Source organism: Leptodactylus fuscus, chromosome 1 (genome assembly GCF_031893055.1).
Source record: "Leptodactylus fuscus isolate aLepFus1 chromosome 1, aLepFus1.hap2, whole genome shotgun sequence".
Taxonomy (NCBI): domain Eukaryota; kingdom Metazoa; phylum Chordata; class Amphibia; order Anura; family Leptodactylidae; genus Leptodactylus; species Leptodactylus fuscus.
Window position 1 is genome coordinate 264,246,598 of NC_134265.1, and position 12,879 is coordinate 264,259,476.

At 46.4% G+C, this 12,879-nt stretch overlaps 1 protein-coding gene across 1 annotated transcript in view; it reads left to right on the forward strand.

Moving 5' to 3' along the window:
• Window positions 1–12,879, forward strand: part of ETNPPL (ethanolamine-phosphate phospho-lyase) — a 44,250-nt gene that overhangs the window by 11,405 nt on the left and 19,966 nt on the right. The gene's annotated exons all lie outside the window — the stretch shown is intronic.

Here is a 12,879-nt window from a genome sequence, read left to right on the forward strand (position 1 = left end):
CATTCTCTTACCCAAGGACTGTGTGGTGTTGTAGCTCAGCCACATTAAAGCTAATGGCGCTAAGCTGCAGGTCAAGACACAGACAAAAGTGGTTGTATAAAAAATTGAAAACAGAAAAAAATAAACTAATCAACATTAAAATTGCAACACCAAGAACAACACACTTATGTAAATCAAGGAGGTAGCAGGTATCGTTAAGATCTATAAAGGATCATATTATTAAGCACTAGAGATGAGCGAACAGTGTTCTATCGAACTCATGTTCGATCGGATATTAGGCTGTTCGGCATGTTCGAATCGAATCGAACACCGCGTGGTAAAGTGCGCCATTACTCGATTCCCCTCCCACCTTCCCTGGCGCCTTTTTTGCTCCAATAACAGCGCAGGGTAGGTGGGACAGGAACTACGACACCGGTGACGTTGAGAAAAGTAGGCAAAACCCATTGGCTGCCGAAAACATGTGACCTCTAATTTAAAAGAACAGCGCCGCCCAGGTTCGCGTCATTCTGAGCTTGCAATTCACCGAGGACGGAGGTTTCCGTCCAGCTAGCTAGGGCTTAGATTCTGGGTAGGCAGGGACAGGCTAGGATAGGAAGGAGAAGACAACCAACAGCTCTTATAAGAGCTAAATTCCAGGGAGAAGCTTGTCAGTGTAACGTGGCACTGACGGGCTCAATCGCCGCAACCCAGCTTTCCCAGGATCCTGAATGGAATACACTGTCAGTGTATTCCCGTATACCCGATATATACCCCGATACCCGTTCCAACGGTGTGCCCCCCCACCTTCACCCCAGAAATACCCTGCAAGTCCCCTAGCAATAGAATTGGGGCTATATACACCCACAATTTTTACTACTGGTATACAGTGCCATTGTCTGACTGGGAATTCAAAGAATATATTGGGAATACAAATACCCTCATTTCTTGCTACTGCCATATAGTGCCAGTTTCTGACTGGTAATTCAAAGAATATATTGTGGTTACGTGCACCCACAATTTTTACTACTGGTATACAGTGCCATTGTCTGACTGGGAATTCAAAGAATATATTGGGAATACAAATACCCTCATTTCTTGCTACTGCCATATAGTGCCAGTGTCTGACTGGGAATTCAAAGAATATATTGGGGATACGTGCACCCACAATTTTTACTACTGGTATACAGTGCCATTGTCTGACTGGGAATTCAAAGAATATATTGGGGTTATAAATACCCTCATTTCTTGCTACTGCCATATAGTGCCAGTGTCTGACTGGGAATTCAAAGAATATATTGGGGTTACGTGCACCCACAATTTTTACTACTGGTATACAGTGCCATTGTCTGACTGGGAATTCAAAGAATATATTGGGAATACAAATACCCTCATTTCTTGCTACTGCCATATAGTGCCAGTTTCTGACTGGTAATTCAAAGAATATATTGGGGTTACGTGCACCCACAATTTTTACTACTGGTATACAGTGCCATTGTCTGACTGGGAATTCAAAGAATATATTGGGGTTATAAATACCCTCATTTCTTGCTACTGCCATATAGTGCCAGTGTCTGACTGGTAATTCAAAGAATATATTGGGGTTACGTGCACCCACAATTTTTACTACTGGTATACAGTGCCATTGTCTGACTGGGAATTCAAAGAATATATTGGGAATACAAATACCCTCATTTCTTGCTACTGCCATATAGTGCCAGTGTCTGACTGGGAATTCAAAGAATATATTGGGGTTACGTGCACCCACAATTTTTACTACTGGTATACAGTGCCATTGTCTGACTGCGAATTCAAAGAATATATTGGGAATACAAATACCCTCATTTCTTGCTACTGCCATATAGTGCCAGTTTCTGACTGGTAATTCAAAGAATATATTGGGGTTACGTGCACCCACAATTTTTACTACTGGTATACAGTGCCATTGTCTGACTGGGAATTCAAAGAATATATTGGGAATACAAATACCCTCATTTCTTGCTACTGCCATATAGTGCCAGTGTCTGACTGGGAATTCAAAGAATATATTGGGGTTACGTGCACCCACAATTTTTACTACTGGTATACAGTGCCATTGTCTGACTGGGAATTCAAAGAATATATTGGGGTTATAAATACCCTCATTTCTTGCTACTGCCATATAGTGCCAGTTTCTGACTGGTAATTCAAAGAATATATTGTGGTTACGTGCACCCACAATTTTTACTACTGGTATACAGTGCCATTGTCTGACTGGGAATTCAAAGAATATATTGGGAATACAAATACCCTCATTTCTTGCTACTGCCATATAGTGCCAGTTTCTGACTGGTAATTCAAAGAATATATTGGGGTTACGTGCACCCACAATTTTTACTACTGGTATACAGTGCCATTGTCTGACTGGGAATTCAAAGAATATATTGGGAATACAAATACCCTCATTTCTTGCTACTGCCATATAGTGCCAGTGTCTGACTGGGAATTCAAAGAATATATTGGGGTTACGTGCACCCACAATTTTTACTACTGGTATACAGTGCCATTGTCTGACTGGAAATTCAAAGAATATATTGGGAATACAAATACCCTCATTTCTTGCTACTGCCATATAGTGCCAGTGTCTGACTGGGAATTCAAAGAATATATTGGGGTTACGTGCACCCACAATTTTTACTACTGGTATACAGTGCCATTGTCTGACTGGGAATTCAAAGAATATATTGGGAATACAAATACCCTCATTTCTTGCTACTGCCATATAGTGCCAGTTTCTGACTGGGAATTCAAAGAATATATTGGGGTTACGTGCACCCACAATTTTTACTACTGGTATACAGTGCCATTGTCTGACTGGGAATTCAAAGAATATATTGGGAATACAAATACCCTCATTTCTTGCTACTGCCATATAGTGCCAGTTTCTGACTGGTAATTCAAAGAATATATTGGGGTTACGTGCACCCACAATTTTTACTACGGGTATACAGTGCCAATTTCTAACTAGGAATTCAAAATGCGCAAGGCTCCCGGAAAGGGACGTGGACGAGGCCGTGGGCGAGGTCGGGGGAATGGTTCTGGGGAGCAAGGTAGCAGTGAAGCCACAGGGCGTCCCGTGCCTACTCCTGTGGGGCAGCAAGCATTGCGCCACTCCACAGTGCCAGGGTTGCTTGCCACATTAACTAAACTGCAGGGTACAAACCTTAGTAGGCCCGAGAACCAGGAACAGGTCTTGCAATGGCTGTCAGAGAACGCTTACAGCACATTGTCCAGCAGCCAGTCAGACTCTGCCTCCTCTCCTCCTATTACCCAACAGTCTTGTCTTCCTTCCTCCCAAAATTCCGAAGCTTTACAGAACAATAACCCAAACTGTCCCTGCTCCCCAGAGCTGTTCTCCGCTCCTTTCATTGTCCCTCAACCTGCCTCTCCACGTCACGATTCCACGAACCTAACAGAGGAGCATCTGTGTCCAGATGCTCAAACACTAGAGTCTCCTCCATCTCCGTTCGATTTGGTGGTGGATGACCAGCAACCCACCCTCATCGACGATGATGTGACGCAGTTGCCGTCAGGGCATCCAGTTGACCGGCGCATTGTGCGGGAGGAGGAGATGAGACAGGAGTTGGAAGAGGAAGTGGTGGATGATGAGGACACTGACCCGACCTGGACAGGGGGGATGTCAAGCGGGGAAAGTAGTGTGGATGTTGAGGCAGGTGCAGCACCAAAAAGGGTAGCTAGAGGCAGAGGCAGAGGTCAGCAGCTTAGGCGAAGCCAGGCCACACCCGGAATCTCCCAAGATGTTCCAGTTCGTACCCAGCCCCGAAAAACTCCCACCTCGAGGGCACGTTTCTCGAAGGTGTGGAGTTTTTTCAAGGAATGCGCCGAGGACAGATATAGTGTTGTCTGCACAATTTGCCTCTCGAAATTGATTAGGGGCTCTGAGAAGAGCAACCTGTCCACCACTTCAATGCGCCGTCATTTGGAATCCAAGCACTGGAATCAGTGGCAGGCAGCAACGGCAGGACAAAGGCCGCCTGCCGTTCACGCCACTGCCACTGCCTCTGCCACTGCCTCTGCCTCTGCCACTGCCACTGCTGACTGTGCTGGCGATGCACTCCAGAGGACGAGCCAGGACACCACTTCATCTGCCTCCGCCACTTTGTTGACTTCTACCTCATCCTCCCCTGGTCCTGTCTTATCTCCTTCTCCTGCACCATCAAAGGCACCATCAGGCGTTTCTTTACAACAACCCACCATCTCTCAGACATTGGAGCGGCGGCAGAAATACACTGCTAACCACCCACACGCGCAAGCCTTGAACGCCAACATCGCTAAACTGCTGGCCCAGGAGATGTTGGCGTTCCGGCTTGTTGAAACTCCCGCCTTCCTGGACCTGATGGCAACTGCGGCACCTCGCTATGCCGTCCCTAGCCGTCACTACTTCTCCCGGTGTGCCGTCCCCGCCTTGCACCAGCACGTGTCACTCAACATCAGGCGGGCCCTTAGTTCCGCGCTTTGCACAAAGGTCCACTTGACCACCGACGCGTGGACAAGTGCATGCGGACAGGGACGCTACATTTCACTGACGGCACACTGGGTGAATGTAGTTGAGGCTGGGACTGCTTCCCAAACTGGCCCGGTGTACCTCGTCTCCCCGCCTAACATTCCTGGCAGGGACACGAGAAGAACACCCCCCTCCTCCTCCTCCTCTACCGCCTCCTCCTCCGCCACCGCCTCCTCCTCCGCTGTTAGATTGACCCCAGCTACGAGTTGGAAACGTTGCAGCACTGGCGTTGGTAGACGTCAGCAGGCTGTGCTGAAGCTGATCAGCTTGGGGGACAGACAGCACACTGCCTCCGAGGTGAGGGATGCCCTCCTCGATGAGACGGCAATATGGTTTGAGCCGCTGCACCTGGGCCCAGGCATGGTCGTTTGTGATAACGGCCGGAACCTGGTAGCAGCTCTGGAGCTTGCCGGACTCCAACATGTTCCATGCCTGGCCCACGTCTTCAACCTAGTGGTGCAACGTTTCCTAAAGAGCTACCCCAATGTTCCAGAGCTACTGGTGAAAGTGCGGCGCATGTGCGCCCACTTTCGCAAGTCGACAGTAGCCGCTGCTAGCTTAAAATCTCTCCAGCAACGCCTGCATGTGCCACAACACCGGCTTTTGTGCGACGTCCCCACACGCTGGAACTCAACGTTTCAGATGTTGAATAGAGTGGTTGAGCAGCAGAGACCTTTGATGGAATACCAGCTACAAAACCCTAGGGTGCCACAAAGTCAGCTGCCTCAGTTTCACATCCATGAGTGGCCATGGATGAGAGACCTTTGTGACATCCTACGGGTCTTTGAGGAGTCCACAAGGAGGGTGAGCTCTGAGGATGCGATGGTGAGCCTTACAATCCCGCTCTTGTGTGTTCTGAGAGAATCCCTGATTGACATCAGGGATAACTCAGATCACACAGAGGAGTTAGGGATAGCATCCGATCCGTCACAGCTGGAGAGTAGGTCCACACATCTGTCCGCTTCACTGCGTTTAATGGAGGAGGAGGAGGAGGAGGAAGAAGAGTTGTCCGATGATGTGATGGTGATACAGGAGGCTTCCGGGCAACTTCGAATCGTCCCATTGTTGCAGCGCGGATGGGTAGACATGGAGGATGAGGAGGAAATGGAGATTGAACTTTCCGGTGGGGCCAGAGGAGTCATGCCAACTAACACTGTGGCAGACATGGCTGAGTTCATGTTGGGGTGCTTTACAACCGACAAGCGTATTGTCAAAATCATGGAGGACAACCAGTACTGGATCTTTGCTATCCTTGACCCCCGGTATAAAAACAACATCTCGTCTTTTATTCCGGTAGAGGGGAGGGCCAATCGCATCAATGCTTGCCACAGGCAATTGGTGCAGAATATGATGGAGATGTTTCCAGCATGTGACGTTGGCGGCAGGGAGGGCAGTTCCTCCAGTAGGCAACCAAGTTCTCACCGGTCCACACAAACGAGGGGCACACTGTCTAAGGTCTGGGACACCTTGATGGCACCCCCTCGCCAAAGTGCCGCCACGGAGGGTCCTAGTGTCACCAGGCGTGAGAAGTATAGGCGCATGTTGCGGGAATACCTTTCCGACCACAGCCCTGTCCTCTCCGACCCCTCTGCGCCCTACACGTATTGGGTGTCGAAGTTGGACCTGTGGCTTGAACTTGCCCTATATGCCTTGGAGGTGCTGTCCTGTCCTGCCGCCAGCGTCCTATCTGAGAGGGTGTTCAGTGCAGCCGGTGGCATCATCACTGACAAGCGCACCCGTCTGTCAGCTGAGAGTGCCGACCGGCTCACTTTGATAAAAATGAACCACCACTGGATAGAGCCTTCATTTTTGTGCCCACCTGTGTAAAGCACCCCAACATGAAACTCCATGTCTGTACTCAACCTCTCCAATTCCTCCGCATCCTCATACTCATCCACCATAAGCGTTGCACAATTCTGCTAATACTAGGCTCCCTCCAACATGATTTCCCCCAACTCTGCTGGTTAGAGGCTCCCTCCACCCTGATTTCCACCAACTCTGCTGGTTAGAGGCTCCCTCCACCCTGCTTTCCCACAACTCTGCTGGTTAGAGGCTCCCTCCACCATGAATTTGCCCAAACTGGGCTGGTTAGAGGCTCCCTCCACCATGAATTGGTCCAAACTGGGGTTTTTAGAGGCTCCCTCCACCATGAATTGGTCCAAACTGGGCTGGTTAGAGGCTCCCTCCACCATGAATTGGTCCAAATTGGGGTTTTTAGAGGCTCCCTCCACCATGAATTGGTCCAAACTGGGCTGTTTAGAGGCTCCCTCCACCATGAATTGGTCCAAACTGGGGTTTTTAGAGGCTCCCTCCACCATGAATTGGTCCAAACTGGGCTGGTTAGAGGCTCCCTCCACCATGAATTGGTCCAAACTGGGTTTTTTAGAGGCTCCCTCCACCATGAATTGGTCCAAACTGGGGTTTTTAGAGGCTCCCTCCACCATGAATTGGTCCAAACTGGGGTTTTTAGAGGCTCCCTCCACCATGAATTGGTCCAAACTGGGGTTTTTAGAGGCTCCCTCCACCATGAATTTGCCCAAACTGGGCTGTTTAGAGGCTCCCTCCACCATGAATTGGTCCAAACTGGGTTTTTTAGAGGCTCCCTCCACCATGAATTGGTCCAAACTGGGGTTTTTAGAGGCTCCCTCCACCATGAATTGGTCCAAACTGGGGTTTTTAGAGGCTCCCTCCACCATGAATTTGCCCAAACTGGGCTGTTTAGAGGCTCCTTCCACCATGAATTTGCCCAAACTGGGCTGTTTAGAGGCTCCCTCCACCATGAATTTGCCCAAACTGGGCTGGTTAGAGGCTCCCTCCACCATGAATTGGTCCAAACTGGGGTTTTTAGAGGCTCCCTCCACCATGAATTGGTCCAAACTTGGCTGTTTAGAGGCTCCCTCCACCATTAATTGGTCCAAACTGGGCTGGTTAGAGGCTCCCTCCACCATGAATTGGTCCAAACTGGGTTTTTTAGAGGCTCCCTCCACCATGAATTGGTCCAAACTGGGGTTTTTAGAGGCTCCCTCCACCATGAATTGGTCCAAACTGGGCTGTTTAGCGGCTCCCTCCACCATTAATTGGTCCAAACTGGGCTGGTTAGAGGCTCCCTCCACCATGAATTTGCCCAAACTGGGCTGTTTAGAGGCTCCCTCCACCATGAATTTGCCCAAACTGGGCTGGTTAGAGGCTCCCTCCACCATGAATTGGTCCAAACTGGGGTTTTTAGAGGCTCCCTCCACCATGAATTGGTCCAAACTTGGCTGTTTAGAGGCTCCCTCCACCATGAATTGGTCCAAACTGGGGTGGTTAGAGGCTCCCTCCACCATTAATTGGTCCAAACTGGGCTGGTTAGAGGCTCCCTCCACCATTAATTGGTCCAAACTGGGCTGGTTAGAGGCTCCCTCCACCATTAATTGGTCCAAACTGGGCTGGTTAGAGGCTCCCTCCACCATTAATTGGTCCAAACTGGGCTGGTTAGAGGCTCCCTCCACCATGAATTTGCCCAAACTGGGCTGTTTAGAGGCTCCCTCCACCATGAATTTGCCCAAACTGGGCTGGTTAGAGGCTCCCTCCACCATGAATTGGTCCAAACTGGGTTTTTTAGAGGCTCCCTCCACCATGAATTTGCCCAAACTGGGCTGGTTAGAGGCTCCCTCCACCATGAATTGGTCCAAACTGGGTTTTTTAGAGGCTCCCTCCACCATGAATTTGCCCAAACTGGGCTGGTTAGAGGCTCCCTCCACCATGAATTGGTCCAAACTGGGTTTTTTAGAGGCTCCCTCCACCATGAATTTGCCCAAACTGGGCTGGTTAGAGGCTCCCTCCACCATGAATTGGTCCAAACTGGGTTTTTTAGAGGCTCCCTCCACCATGAATTTGCCCAAACTGGGCTGGTTAGAGGCTCCCTCCACCATGAATTGGTCCAAACTGGGTTTTTTAGAGGCTCCCTCCACCATGAATTTGCCCAAACTCTGCTGGTTAGAGGCTCAATCCACCCTGATTTTCAAAACAAATGTTGGTGCCAACCTCAACTTACTACAAGGGCCAAATTCACTGCTGGTGACAAGCTCTCCTCACTGCAAGTGCCAAATACACGTTTCAAGGTGTTTTCCTACTGTCAGAGATGTGGTATTGAGTGTGTAAAGTGTGTAGTTGTTAGGCTGTGATGTTGGGGTAATAGAGGGTCTTTGGTGTGTTAGATGCCCCCAGACATGCTTCCCCTGCTGTCCCAGTGTCATTCCAGAGGTGTTGGCATCATTTCCTGGGGTGTCATAGTGGACTTGGTGACCCTCCAGACACGGATTTGGGTTTCCCCCTTAACGAGTATCTGTTCCCCATAGACTATAATGGGGTTCGAAACCCATTCGAACACACGAACATTGAGCGGCTGTTCGAATCGAATTTCGAACCTCGAACATTTTAGTGTTCGCTCATCTCTATTAAGCACCTAGATCCAATCTGTAGAATGTGAGAGAGGCTTAAAGCCGGATTGAAAACCAAGTTTTTCAGAAAAGCGAAGATACAAAAATTGGATGCAGTGGTGTTGGGTTATTGTGCGATGTCTTCTGTTCATTGAAATGCCACTTATTGCCACTATTTGCAAATTGAGGGGGGGGGGGGGGCAAAATTATTGAGCTGAGATGGCTTGATTTATCACTCTAGCAGATTGCTATCACCTAGGCTGAGATGTTAGCACTGTTCAATGTTGCATGTGCTGTTGGTTGTAACAGCAATGAACTGGAATGTCATCAAGAGGTGCGTGGAGGTTATCCAATGGACAGATTGTCTGATGGAAAAAAGTCATCTATTCTATACTGCACATTACACATCACATCCCAAGCCTAGTGTGGCAATGTCAACACAAACCATCAGAATGAGTTTGTATGACATTGGACTATGATCCAAATGTCCAGCTATAGGTGTTACATTGACCTCATGATAGAGAGAGATCGGCCTGGAAACCATAAGAGCAAGGCAATGAAGATGCCTTCATAAGGTAGCCTCACACCATTCTTACTCCCAGGATTATGGTATGGGGTGGCAAAATATTAGGTAGCCCTATGGTCTTCTCTTCTTGTGCACTACAGATAGGTGTTGCAATAATTTGATAGTGGAACCAGTCGTATGGCCATTTCTCCAAAGTGTCCCTGCAGCCATTTTTTAACTGGACAATACTAGGCCACATGTTGCTCCTGTGGGCAAAATGTGCTTCCACGGCATTTAGCGTCTCCAACCTTGTCTCCCATTGAGCACATCTGAGACCTCATTGGTTGACAATTGCAAAGGTAGCTGTGAGCAGCCAATGTTGGTAATTTCTGTGCCCAAGCACATTCATCATGGCATATCATTCCTCAGACAACCAATAATTGATAACATGTCAAGGTATTGAGGCATTTTGAATATTGTTTCCATTTTTTATCATTTGTGTTCTATGTTGACATGTTGTCTATGGATCATGTGATTTCAATAAATCCAAGAGTTTTCCTTCTTAATGTTGCCATTTCGGTGTTGAGGGATATAATCTTATTAAAGTTTCATGAGAGAACACTGAAGACATTTATGGAATTATTATTGATATTAGAGTTTCATGAGTAAGGAAAAAGTTTCACAAGATGATAAGTCTCCTTTAGGTTTTCCATTCTCCCCTAGACCCTTCAAAACCAAAGCAGAGGAATTGGTTAAGCTGCTGCAGCATGTTATCTTATTAGAGAAAACAAAAGCCAATGAAAAATCATTTGCTAAATATGTTTCAATGACTTTAGATTGTTTGTTTGTTTGTTGTCTTCTATGATAAGATCACATGCAACAGTTTAACCAGTTGCAAACGTTTGGATTAACTACATCTGTAAATGGCATTGTCTGAACTTTGGGAGAGTATGGAGTCTAAAGTAGGGTCCCAAAGATTTGGTTACTAGTAGGCAACACTTTGAAATAAGTTCTATATCATTTCTAGCAAATTGTACCGTTACAAGTACAACGTCCACTAAACTGACTTAGGAATGATTGTGCTGCTAGACACTAAGAAAACAAGATAGCAGTAGAAAAATACATTCATTTTCCTGATATTGATTTTATTCTTTCGTCAACCAAAGAGCGTGTTGAATGTGACACGGAGGGAAGACAACACCTAAGACATGATAAAAGAGAAACAGCTCTGCTACATCATTCCCAAGCCAGATAACCTCAGTAGACGATAATTGACCCACACCATACAATATCCAGAAATAAGAACACAACTAAGAATATTTTGTACAGTAAACTCATAGCAGACATGACATATGCAATCTACATGTCTAATTGCAATATTGTAGGCGCATTGGTTAACACTATTGCTTTACAGTCCTGTTACCAAATATTACACAGACAATATATACAGTTAGGGCCAGAAATATTTGGACAGTGACACAAGTTTTGTTATTTTAGCTGTTTACTAAAACATGTTCAGAAATACAATTATATATATATAATATGGGCTGAAAGTGCACACTCCCAGCTGCAATATGAGAGTTTCCACATCCAAATCGGAGAAAGGGTTTAAGAATCATAGCTCTGTAATGCATAGCCTCCTCTTTTTCAAGGGACCAAAAGTAATTGGACAATGGAGGGCTGCAATTAACTCTGAAGGCATCTCCCTCATAAATCTGTAATCAATGAAGTAGTTAAAAGGTCTGTGGTTGATTCCAGGTGTGTGGTTTTGCATTTGGAAGCTGTTGCTGTGACCAGACAACATGCGCTCAAAGGAACTCTCAATTGAGGTGAAGCAGAACATCCTGAGGCTGAAAAAAAAGAAAAAATCCATCAGAGAGATACCAGACATGCTTGGAGTAGCAAAATCAACAGTCGGGTACATTCTAAGAAAAAAGGAATTGACTGGTGAGCTTGGGAACTCAAAAAGGCCTGGGCGTCCACGGATGACAACAGTGGTGGATGATCGCCGCATACTTTCTTTGGTCAAGAAGAACCAGTTCACAACATCAACTGAAGTCCAGAACACTCTCAGTAAAGTAGGTGTATCTGTCTCTAAGTCAACAGTAAAGAGAAGACTCCATGAAAGTAAATACAAAGGGTTCACATCTAGATGCAAACCATTCATCAATTCCAAAAATAGACAGACCAGAGTTAAATTTGCTGAAAAACACCTCAAGAAGCCAGCTCAGTTCTGGAAAAGTATTCTATGGACAGATGAGACAAAGATCAACCTGTACCAGAATGATGGGAAGAAAAAAGTTTGGAGAAGAAAGGGAACGGCACATGATCCAAGGCACACCACATCCTCTGTAAAACATGGTGGAGGCAACGTGATGGCATGGGCATGCATGGCTTTCAATGGCACTGGGTCACTTGTGTTTATTGATGACATAGCAGCAGACAAGAGTAGCCGGATGAATTCTGAAGTGTACCGGGATATACTTTCAGCCCAGATTCAGCCAAATGCTGCCAAGTTGATCGGACGGCGCTTCATAGTACAGATGGACAATGACCCCAAGCATACAGCCAAAGCTACCCAGGAGTTCATGAGTGCAAAAAAGTGGAACATTCTGCAATGGCCAAGTCAATCACCAGATCTTAACCCAATTGAGCATGCATTTCACTTGCTCAAATCCAGACTTAAGGCGGAAAGACCCACAAACAAGCAAGACCTGAAGGCTGCGGCTGTAAAGGCCTGGCAAAGCATTAAGAAGGAGGAAACCCAGCGTTTGGTGATGTCCATGGGTTCCAGACTTAAGGCAGTGATTGCCTCCAAAGGATTCGCAACAAAATATTGAAAATAAAAATATTTTGTTTGGGTTATGTTTATTTGTCCAATTACTTTTGAGCTCCTAAAATGTGGAGTGTTTGTAAAGAAATGTGTACAATTCCTACATTTTCTATCAGATATTTTTGTTCAACCCTTCAAATTAAACGTTACAATCTGCACTTGAATTCTGTTGTAGAGGTTTCATTTCAAAACCAATGTGGTGGCATGCAGAGCCCAACTCGCGAAAATTGTGTCACTGTCCAAATATTTCTGGCCCTAACTGTAGATGCAATATTTGTGTTCTGGTGTTTTGTTACCCATTACACTCCAAAATATATTTTCTCTGATTTTGTCCCCAGTGTATTTGTGGTAAAGACATTAGATATTTGTTAACATATCTGATGACTTGTGGTGTGATATAGATTCTAGTATAGACAATAGCTTCAAGATTCAAGCAGATAGGATAGATTTGTCAACAACTATTTAAAGGGGTTGTATAACCTTAGGAAACCAGGAATGCTCTAGTGGTTGTGTTTGCAGCTTGGTCCCATTCATGTCTATGGGACTGGCTACAGTACAATTCATGGACAGATGTGGCACT